Consider the following 12,639-nt stretch of genomic DNA (forward strand, 5'->3'; position numbering starts at 1 on the left):
GGGTGGCTTGTGCCTGTAATCCCTGTACTTTGGGAGACCTAGGCAGGCATATTACCTGAGGTCAGGTGTTCAAGACCAGCCTCGCCAACATGGCGAAACACTGTCTCTACTAAAAATACAAAAATTAGCCAGGTATGGTGGCACAGCTACTCGGGAGGCTGAGACAGGAGAATCACTTGAACCTGGAGGCAGAGGTTGCAGTGAGCCGAGATCACGCCACTGCACTCCAGCCTGGGCAACAGAGTGAGAATCCATCTCAAAAAAATAAAATAAAATCATTTCAGCATAATAAATACCATATATGTAAAACCTACATTATACTCAAAAGTAGAACACTAAAAACATTTAAGATCAGGAACAAGGTAAGGATGTTCTCTTTCACCACTTCTGTTCAACACAGTACATGAAATGCTAGCTAGAACAATTAGCCAGAAAAAAATGATAAAAGATAATCAAATTGAAAACAAAGGAGTAAAATTATTTTTGTTTGTTCACAGATGATATAATCTTATATACAGAAAACACTAAAGATTTTACACACATAAACGCACAGTGCCCTTTAAACTAACAAATGTATTCAGCAAAGTATCAGGATCCAAAATCAACACTCCCAAATCAGTTGCATTTCTATACGTTAACAATGAACAGTTTTAAAAGAAAATTATGAAAATAATTGCATTTATAATAGCATTGAAAAAATAAAGCACTTAGCAATCAACTTAAGCAAGTAGGTAAAATACTTTTACAAAGAAAACTACAAAACATTACCGAGGAATTAAAGAAAAGAAAGCATAATGAAAACACATCCTATGTATATGGATTGGAAATCAATATTATTAAAATGCCAGGACACTACAAAGCAATCTATAGATTCAGTGCAATCCCTATCAAAATCCCAATGAATTTTTTTGCAGAAATAGTAAAACCCATCTGATATGTGATTATTTATACAGTAGGCCCTCCACATCAATCAAAAATACTCTGAAAAAAAGTCCACAAAGTTTCAAAAAGCAAAACTTGAATTTGTTGTACACTAAACATTACATTGAATTCATGCAAGTGAAGTGATGTGTAGGCATTGTATTAAATATTGTAAGTGATCTAGAGATGGTTTCAAGTATATGGAGGATGTGGATAGGTTATAATCAAATATGTCATTTTATATAAGGGACTTGAGAATCTGCAGATTTTCGTTTCTGTGGGGGTGCTGGAATCAGTTCCCCTTGGAGACTCAGGAGTGGCTGCATGTAATGAGGTATTAATATCCCAAATGTATATAGAAAACCTAAACTCAATAATTAAAAAACAAAAAAAATCTAATTCAAAAACGATCAAATAATCTTAATAGACATTTTCAAAAGAAGATATACCCCTAGCCAATAAGTAACAAAAAAGATGGTCAGTCTCTAATGATTAGTGGAGTGCAAATCAAAACTGCAATGATATACAGGCTTATACCCATTAAGTAGGCTACTGTCAAATTTAAAAAAAACAAAAAAACAGAAAATAACAGATGTTGGCAAGGATATAGAGTAACTGGAAACCTTGTACACTGTTTGTGGGAATGTGAAATGGTACAGACAATGTGGAAACAGTATGACACTTCCTCAAAAAATTAAACATAGTGTTCTTATAAGATCCAGCAATTCCACTTCTGTACATATATTCAAAATTGGATGTAACATCTGAAAGAAATGTTTATACAGCCATATTTATAACAGCATTATATACAATAGTCAAAATGTGGAAGCAACCCAAGTGTCTATCATTAGATGAATGCAGCAGCAAAAGTGATATACACATACAATGGAATATTATTCACCTTTAAAAAGGAAATTCTGCAACATGCTGCAACATGCATGAAACTAATAACTGTACATTTTTAAATTACTTAAAGAATGGAATTTGATGGTTTGTAACTCAAAGGATTAATGCTTGAGGGGATGGATACTCCATTCTCTATGATTATTATTTCACATTGCATGTCTGTATCAAAACATGTCATGTACACCCATACCTACAGTGTAAGCACAAACATTAAAAAATAAAAATAAAAATTGAAACAAATAAATTAAATTTAAAATAAAAAAGACATTATACTAAAAGAAGTAAGCCAGTTACAAAAACACAAATGATCCCATTTTTATGAGGTACTCACAGGAGTCAAAATCATAAAAACAGAAAGAAGACGAGTGGTTGTCAGGTGCTGGGGCAGAGAGGAATGGGAAGTTATTGTTTATTGGGAATAGACTTTCAGTTTTACAAGATCAAAGAGCTCTGGGGATGGGTGGTTAGTAATGGTTGTTCAACATTGTGAAGGTACTAAATAACATCGATTTCTGCATTTTTAAATGGTTAAGATGGTAAATTTTATGTTATGTGTATTTTACTATAATTTTTAAAACAAAGAAAACAGATTTTTCAAGCATGCTCATAAAAATGTTTAAAATATGCATAAGAAGGACTACTGAAAAAATATACCAAAAAATTAAAGTAGCTATGGTAGGAGAAATATGAGAATTAGTTTTTACTTTATAAATATTCTGTATTGTTGTTTTATCATTTTTATTCCAAAGTAATTCTTTAAATAGGAAAAAGAATAAGTATAAAAAATATTTGACTTCTAATTAACAGTAAAAAACTGTCTCATAATCTTGTCAAACTGCTTTAAAATTCTTCCATCTAACTTTTTCTCTTTTTCCTTCACTCAGGATCAAACTCTCATTAATCCGACAGTTCTTCCAGCTTTGTCTGATTACTTCCCTATTTTCTCTTACTCAAGTATTCTCATTAATAAAATCTTTGCACATTTTATTTTGTCTTGATATCTACTTATCAGAGGATCTAGTCTAACAATCTAACTTTTGGGGTCTACATTCTCAGAACCGCTAGGTATAAGAATCATATGTTAATCTATCACAGAAATATTCCAAAAGCGGTAAGATGCCCATTGGGAATATAAAAATTGTAGGTATATAAAGTATGTATTCGTTAAAACATTAGCCATCTTCTATGACTATCAATCACTTGGTTATCCTGGAGAATGCAGAGGTCTCTACTGAACACTCCTCAAGGCCAGAAAAAGTGCCCTTCCTGCTTCTTCCACATGTAAGACCTAGTTATTTAAAAAATATTTTTATTTTAAAATTGTATATGGAAAGACTAGACTAATTGATTTTACAAACTTATCTGCCTATTCAGTGAAGAAAACTCATATTCCAAAAATCTCTAGATGTTGAGATCGAATGAGTAATTTCACTTTATTCTACAGTGCATTATTCAGACTTTTTTTTTTTTTTTTTTGAGACAGAGTCTCACTCTGTTGCCCAGGCTGCAGTTCAGTTGTGCAATCTCAGCTCACTGCAACCTCTGCCTCCCGAGTTTAAGAGATTCTTCTGCCCTAGCTTCCAAGTAACTGGGATTATTGGCGCGTGCTGCCACGCCCTACTAAGTTTTAGTATTTTTAGTAGAGAGAGATAGGTTTCACCATGTTGCCCTGGTTGGTTTCAAACTCCTGACCTCAAGCAATGTGCCTGCCTTGGCATCCCAAAGTGCTAGGATTACAGGCATGAGCCACCGCACCCAGCCTCAGACTTTACTTGAACATTTTATGATAATTTTTTTTCTAATAATTACATAGATTTAATTGTTTAATTTCATTTAAGGAAAAATGCAGATACTGTCCAAATTCTTACTTTATTTGGGGTCTTATAAATATAATAGGTATAACAAGAAATATTTTACCATGTGTTTTCATAAGCTTGATTGCATCTAATCTGTATTTTTATTATGGAAGATGAGCTTTAAATATTAACCACAACAAAATACAATATAATCATTTTAAAGATGCTGTGTTGATAAAGCTTTTATTATCATTCTTCCTACTTATTTACCCTATCACCATAGCACAGACCTACCCTGGTTTCTGTTTCGTGTCATAGTCCTCACTGTCAACACAAATTAACTCAAGGAGGTAAGCAGTTTGTTTCTCCCTTATGACTTTCTCAGGCAATAAATAAAAACCTAGGATAAATAAAATCTGAAATACTTATCGTGGCAGGTCTATTGTCATGATTTGTAGTTGACGTGGATTATGCCCTTATGGTAAACTTCTATGTCAGAAATGTTTTGTCAATAACAATATTGCACAAAACACAATAACAGTGATATAATTGGAAAAATGTATTGGTCTATAGAAGTAGACTCTAGTTCATCAAGGAATATTATTACAATACAGTTTTTTAAAGAATGTTTGAACTTCATGTTTATCAAACGGAAGGGAGAACTATTTAAAGTTCCTGTTAACACACAGGCAATCCATGCTGGGGTTTTTTTTGTTTTTTTTTTTTTTTTTGAGACCATGCTGTTTTTTATACTGGCTGTGTCTTACATTTATTTATTCTCTTTTTTTCTTAGGAGACAACTAATGTTCATGCAGAGTTTTAGTTCATTCAACTTTCACAAAGAGGATTCTGTTTTTCTCCTCTAGTCATTCTCCCAGAATACTGTTTTTTATTCTCCTTTTATAAGTAACTTCTACTAAAATTACCAAATTAGATTTTTGACTTCCTATGTTATTATAAATAATATTTTAACAGCTTTATAAAGGTACACTTTACATAAAATGTACAGCAATATCTAAGGTGTACAATCTGATATGTTTTAACATACGTGTACAACTACAGAACCATCACAATAATAAAGGTATTAATGTATCTGTCACCCCCAACACTTTCCTTTCGTTTTTTATAATCTCTGCCTTTGCTATGTTTTCTTCCCACCACTTCTTTTTCTGTCTTCTGGCAAACATTGATCTACTTTCTGTGACTATACCCTACTCTTTATTTCCTAAAATTTCATAAAATGATGTCATATCATATATGCTTCTCTTTGACTTCTTTCATTCAACAGTTTTTGAGATATGACTATATTATAGCATGCATAGTTTTTAAAAAATTTTTATTGCCAGGTAGTATTCCATTATACTGGAATATCACTTCTTTCTTTTAGCCATTGAGATGGCAAAAAACAAATGGGCATCTGGATTGATTTCAGTTTCAGTGTATAACCACTAAAGTTGCTGTAAATCTTTGTGTTGTCTTATACCTTTTTTGTTTTCCTAGGTGAATACGTAGGTGTGGAATAGCTGGATCACTCTGTAGACATGGGTATTTTTTTTAATTGCCAGAGTATTCATTCACTGGGATTGTGACAAAATTTGAGGAGGATTTGTAGCTAGACTGATGGCTATAGTCCTACTGAAACTGTATATCCTCTCACTTGAGGAACTGGATGGGAAATTCTTTGTTTATAAGAATAGCTACATTTAGGTATAAATATATCATTGTTTTTGTTTTTGTACTAAAATTCAATTGTGAATAGAACAGTGTATTTGGAAGCTGAGTAGTCAAGTTAATAATGTATTACCTCTTGGATCCAAATTTTTCTTTATATGTCTGCTCTGTGATAATGGAGGTAGGCTTTATAAAAAATCTTCTGCTTTTATGTTAATCTTGGTGAACCGAAGGTGTTGGATTAACCCAATGAGAAAGGGTAGTTTACTTCCTCATCCCTGTGTGTCTTGTTCACCGGGATCCAGGAGAGTGCCGTTTCCTGGATCACCAGGATCCTGAAATATGTCCTTTCTCTACTTGCCATATCCTAAGTATATGTAGTTTACCTCGCAGTAGGTCTCTATAAGGACCAGATTTCTCCCGGGTTGATTGTTAAGCATGCAAATTCTCTCCTGATAGACTCCTGCAGGTTGTAGCTTTCTCCTCTGCTCCACTTCTTCAGAGTGTGGTTTCTTCCAGGTTAAGTTCTTGGAGGACAAAGCCATCTCCATCATCTTAGCTCCTGTGGAGTGTGGTTTCTCCACTTTCTTTAACACCTAGAGGCCAGGAGTGTCCAGCAGGTAGCACGTTCTATCTGCATCTTCTTTGGAGTCTCACAATGGAATGGAACCAGCAAGGCATCTTCTTATAAAAACCTCCCTCAGCACTCTCTCATATGTTCTTAGAGTGAGTTTTGAGGCATAGCACCTTCCTATTGTGTGGCTTTTCCCAGCATTATAGATTTCCAACAAGTTCCACCAGAGACGTATCTCAAATAATTCTGTGTCATCTGGTGAAACATCAAAACACCCTCTAAAATCAAGGTGGAAACCAGGGGCACAGGTAATGGATTTTCCTTGGGGGTTCAGTCTTAAGGCCAGCATCTGCTCCATATATCTGCAATGTTTGTGTTATTTAAAGTTCTCTTTAACTTACTAGCCAGTTTTCTATTACTCTAATCACCTTCTTAAAAAATTATAGTAAGCACTTCTTGTTCAATTTACTGTTTGGTTAAAACTCTTCTTAACTTTGTTATTAGGTCATGTTGATTCAAAAGTAAATGCAAGTCAATGAGTCAAATTTCAAAAATTTTACTCTTTTTGCAATGTTCTTTCTTGTTTTACTACAACTTAATATTTTTGTAACTTGAATCTATATAGTTGTTAAAGGAGATAGGCGACATACATGGTGATATTTAAGGGACATTGAGATCCTTGTTTGTTCTAAAAAAAAAAAATCCTTCCATCATCTAATTGTTGGCTTCTGAAATGCCACAGTATAAACACAGTTATTTGGGGCTGCAATTGTATTCATTATTAGAAGGGAAATCTCTTTGGAGGCTAACATAAATTTTCTCAAAAATTCAAACATTGGTGAAAATTTAAAATAATCTCAACACTAATGGCTCTATAAAATCAAATTCAGACTCTTGAAACAATAGTTTTGTTTGTGGGGTGTGTGTGTGTGTGTGTGTGTGTGTGTGTGTGTCTGTCTGTCTGTGTTTTGATGTGGAGGAGAGCATTGATAATGGAGAAATGAAAGATCACCACAAGAGGTTAAGACAACCTCTGAAAGGAAAGTGCAGCAAAGATAAAATTCACTGTTTTATATTTTTAATAGGCCTAGCCAGCATAGCTATTAGAAGATGTCTTAAGTACTTGGCATATACTTATTTGTTTGACAAGTAGTCATACAATGTTTAATGGCCAGAAACCCCTGGAAATAAATACATAGGGGCCTCAATCCTTAACAGAACTCACTGTTCATTTAAGGTCACATATTATTATATATGTATATATTAAGGTTAACAAGGATTAGTTCTGCAGAAGAGATAGACATAAAATGCTAAGAGGAAATCCTTAGAAGAAAATATTATTTCTTGTGGAGGAAGATGAGAAAATACTGACTTAGTTGTTTCTCATATAAGTTTTGTCTATCTAGAAGTGCTTAATCTTTATGAATATTTCACATTATTAAAACAAATAAATAGCTTTTTCAGATTTATTTATTCCTCTACTTTTAACTCTTGTGTATTATTATAAGAGACATCTTCTCTGGCCCTATCTTCTATTATCCAGACTTAACACATTATTTGCAGATTCTTCAAATATCCTACTTGCTGTCCATGTCTCCAACATGTCTCTGTGCTTTGAAATATGTTTATCCTATGCTTAAAAAGTGCTTAACCAATAAATGATATAAATGATACTGATATGGCAGTGCAGAGAAGGGAAGGGGGTGGTCCCCTTAAATGATACAGAAGTAGGGAAAGGAAGTGCTGGGTAGAAGAGGGTGTGGTCCCTGGATAGGGCTCCACCTCCATGGACCTAATTGAGGACAGGCACTTTTGTTTTTCTGCCTAAATGTTGCATTTCCCAAGACCACCTTGGCCTGCCATGGCCCATCCTGTGCCTATAAAAACCCCAACACCCCAGCAGGCAGACACACAGGTGGCTGGACGTTGAGGGGAGCACATCAGTGGAGGAAAACACAGGCGGCTGGATGTCAAAAGGAACGCACTGACAGGCACCTGCACACTGGCAGGCCTGCAACACGCAGAAGCAGAATAACATGGAGTTGGCTGGGGCTGTCTGAGGAGAACCCAGGCTGCTGAGTGGCCCGATTCCAGGGGAAAGCCTTCCCACTACATCCCCTTCTGACTTCCCCCATCTGCTGAGAGCTACGTCCACTCAATAAGATCTGGCACTCATTCTCTAAGCCCAGGCGTGATCCGATTCTTCTGGTACACCAAGGCAAGAACCGAGATACAGATAGCCCTCTGTCCTTGCAACAAGGTAGAGGGTCTAATTGAGCTAGTTAACACAAGCCACCTATAGACGGCAAAACTGAAAGAGCACACAGTAGCATACACCCACTGGGGCTACAGGGGCTGTAAACATCTACCCCTAGACACTACCATGGGGTTGGAGCTCCACAGCCTGCCTGTCTGTATGCTCCTCTAGAGGTTTGAGTACCAGAGCACTGAAGAAGGGAGCCACTCGCCCTGTTGCAAGACCTGAGAGGGGACAAGGGAACTTTTCTCATTTCAATAATTGCTCTCATGAATCCTCCTCAACATACCACTTCTTATCACTCTCAAATCAGGCACAGCATGCAGATTATCACTGTTGCCAAAGGACTGGATAGGTAATATACATTATGTCTATGAAATGTACTTAATACATCATGCATGCTTCTACCTACATTTATTTTATTTTATTTTATTATTGTTATACTTTAAGTTTTAGGGTACATGTGCACAATGTGCAGGTTAGTTATATATGTATACATATGCCATGCTGGTGTGCTGCACCCATTAACTGGTCATTTAGCATTAGGTATATCTCCTAATGCTATCCCTCCCCCCTACTCCCACCCCACAACAGTCCCCAGAGTGTGATGTTCCCCTTCCTGTGTCCATGTGTTCTCATTGTTCAATTCCCACCTATGAGTGAGAACATGCAGTGTTTGGTTTTTTGTCCTTGCGATAGTTTGCTGAAAATGATGATTTCCAGTTTCATCCATGTCCCTACAAAGGACATGAACTCATTATTTTTTATGGCTGCATAGTATTCCATGGTGTATATGTAAAAGCCAAAATTGACAAATGGGATCTAATTAAACTAAAGAGCTTCTGCACAGCAAAAGAAACTACCATCAGAGTGAACAGGCAATCTACAAAATGGGAGAAAATTTTCGCAACCTACTCCTCTGACAAAGGGCTAATATCCAGAATCTACAATGAACTCAAACAAATTTACAAGAAAAAAACAAACAACCCCATCAAAAAGTGGGCGAAGGACATGAACAGACACTTCTCAAAAGAAGACATTTTTGCAGCCAAAAAACACATGAAAAAATGCTCACCATCACAGGCCATCAGAGAAATGCAAATCAAAACCACAGTGAGATACCATCTCACACCAGTTAGAATGGCAATCATTAAAAAGTCAGGAAACAACAGGTGCTGGAGAGGATGTGGAGAAATAGGAACACTTTTACACTGTTGGTGGGACTGTAAATTTGTTCAACCATTGTGGAAGTCAGTGTGGCGATTCCTCAGGGATCTAGAGCTTCTACCTACATTTATTATCCTTCTTTTTTCTTGCAGAATTTGGTCAAGTATCCAGACCATTTTGGTCCTCAAAAGATACTTCTATATTGAATGAATAAAATAACAATTTGACATTAAGTAATATTCAAAAATTTCTATCATTACAAAATTATCCAGTTGGCAAATAGATATAGTATAATCTCCATTTTTAAACTACATAAATGCTATTTTATAAGATAATATTGAATAAATTATTTATATTCTAAATAAACATACAATTAATGCTTACATATAGGACAAAGTTTTAACTTTGAGTCAAACTCTTAGTCACTGGTTCTACGGAAGATGGTCATATATTGACCTAAATAAGAACCTATGCTTTTATTTTCATTATGATGATGCTGTCTGCTCTGAGAAGGATCCATTTAAGAAAAAGTAAAAGGAAAAAGAAGACCTCTTAGGAAGCCGTGACAGATGTCTAGCTACAAGGTCATGGTGGCTTAGTCCAGGGTGGAAATAACATTAATTAAAATTGATGAAGTATTTATTTCAGAAATAAAGTCAAGCATACTGACAGATTGAATGTACAGAGAGGGAAAGTAACCAAGGCTGTCTCCTACATTTTGGTTCTAGTAAATGTGCAGTTGACTAGGATAATGAAGACTGGAAGAAAAAAATATAAGTTAGTGGGGCAAGACATCAAGATATCCATTTTAATTTGGTAAGTTTGAGATAGCTCAAGTACATCCACATAAAGGTATCACAATTAAAGTTGGAAGTACCAGAGCAGGTCCTAGAAAACGTTGAGCTCCACAAATAGAAACATGGAATTTATTAGAATGGAGATATGGCTGAGACATTTGTCTCAGATATGTCCAAATATCCATGTGCTCCCCCAATTTACCAGTCCTCTTGTATTTACACAGAGCCAGGTGATTGGTTCTGCTGAAGGGCTGTGATTGAAAATGATGTGTGTCATTTTCAAACCAAATTAAGTAAGAGTTGATGTGTGACTGACCAGTTCTCTCCTCCTTTGCACTGGTGACAAAAATGTCTGTATTTTTGTAGGAAGCACCTAACATATGATAAAATAATCACCAGAGTGGTTTCCTGAGTCATATACATTTTATATATATATTAAAATTGAAATGAACACATCAAGTAAGCAGCTGAATATAAATAATCTGGAATTCAGAATAGAGTTACACATTTGTAAAACATCAACATATAGGTGCCTTTAAGTGCTCAGACTGAATGTGATCAGAAAGTGAGTAAACGCCTGCAGAGAAAACACAGGCCATAAGGACAGAGCCCAGACACACTCAAAGAATCCAGGATAAAGAAGGAGTACAAGTAAGAAGCCTGGGGAAAAAAATGATACTTGAGGTAAAAGAGAAACCAATAATGTGGTATTTTGAATGACAGATATAGAAAATATTTTCAGGAGGGAGGACCAACAAACTTCCATGTATTTTTCATATGTCAAGTAAAGTTTAGGTTTGCATTGACAATTGAATTTAAGAGTATGGAAATAATTTGTTACTTTAAGAAGCAAGCTTAGAAGAGTATTGGGTACAAAAAAGTGATTTTAGGAGTTTATAAATAGTATTGGAGGAGATAAATGACAGCCAAAGATTAAGAACTACAATTTTAAAATTTTTAAATGTAAAATGAAACAGATAAATGAGTTATTAGATGGAAAAAGTTGAAGTTAAAAGAGACTTTTTTTAAGATGAGAGAATTAAGTACATATTTTTATGCTTATGGAAACAATTTGCTTGAGAGGAAAAATAGAAGATGCAGAAAATCTGAAGTAATTTTATTTTTTGGAGATATTTTGAAATAATAACTTTGAATAAAGAACATGTGATGTGATCCAGTACCCTGGAGGAAATGTTCTTTGAGAGTCCCATGGAGAAATCATGTATAGTAATAGGAAGAAAAGCACATTAGAGTGCTAGAGACGCAGTTTAACAGAGAGGTATTGGGATCAGATTCTTCTGACAGCTTCCATTTTCTCAGAAAAATACAAAGTAAGGTCATCAGCTGAGAATAAATAAGGGAATGGAGATATCTGAGAGAGAGGAGAGAGGAGAAGGTATGTACTAGCCTATTAGGGAAGTGGGAGCATGAATCTTCTAAGAAAATGCAATAGAGTTACTTGAAAACATTGTCTAAAAAAGACCAAAAGCTCAGAATGTAGACTAAACTGTGTCATTTGCCAGAAACTACATTATCAAAAGAATTGAGAGGAGTTATAACCATCTAGAGCTAGAGATCACTATACCATCTTAATCAGGAGAGAATTAGCTGCTTTAGTAACAAATTATCCCATAACTTTCAATTACTTAATAAAGAAAATAGTTTCTATCTAATTATTCCTATTCAAAAAAATTTGATAAAGGGTTTTGTTTCACATATTCCTTCATAGAACAAACTGACAGATGCTTTAACAATAGAACATGTATATCCTTAGGTCATTGCAACAGAGGAAGAGACAGACTGAGAAATGACATACTAGCTCTTAAGTGCTTTGGCCTAAGAGTGACATATGCCACTTCTATTCACAATCCATAGGCTATAATGTGTCACATATTTTTAATCCATTGCAAGAGATTTATGTAGAAGAGTCCAAAGAGAAACAATAAATAGTAAATATCTATGGGCTACCATTTTAGTTATTTAACTTATCAAAATTATGATTCTATTTGATACAGAAGTACAATTTAAGAACATTTCAGATAATTTTCATGAATATTCAGTGCACATGTGGTAATTATAGAAATAATGTTAAATTCTCAACAAAATATGTATGCGTCATCGTTGATTTAATGAACAAACTTTTTGAGGCCTTTCAAAAGTATATAATTACCACTTTTCTTTGAGTGTCATAGTCTTGTCTTTTCTGAGCTAAAGTCCTTATAAAATTAAAAGTAAGGAAATCAGCTCCACAGATAACTTTAATAAAGAGAGATGATGTGTCATGCTATCTGGTGGCATGGATTTGAAACAGAAGGATGGAGAGCGAGTGGTCAGAAAGCAGCAATAATGTACAAACAGAACATCTGCCCCTCCTCTAAGCTAGTTGAAAGGAATCAGCTGGAGTGCAAAGCATCTCTGCTCTTGAGACTGTAGGAAGAGCAAAACTTACCAAAAGTCAGCTTCCACTCATCAATTAATGAAAAGATTGGTTAGAGGGAAGATAGTGGATATAGGGGATAATGAATGACTGACTAGGAGTTATCAAAGGCA

The sequence above is a fragment of the Pongo abelii genome, chromosome 2 (genome assembly GCF_028885655.2).
Source record: "Pongo abelii isolate AG06213 chromosome 2, NHGRI_mPonAbe1-v2.0_pri, whole genome shotgun sequence".
In the NCBI taxonomy this organism is placed as follows: domain Eukaryota; kingdom Metazoa; phylum Chordata; class Mammalia; order Primates; family Hominidae; genus Pongo; species Pongo abelii.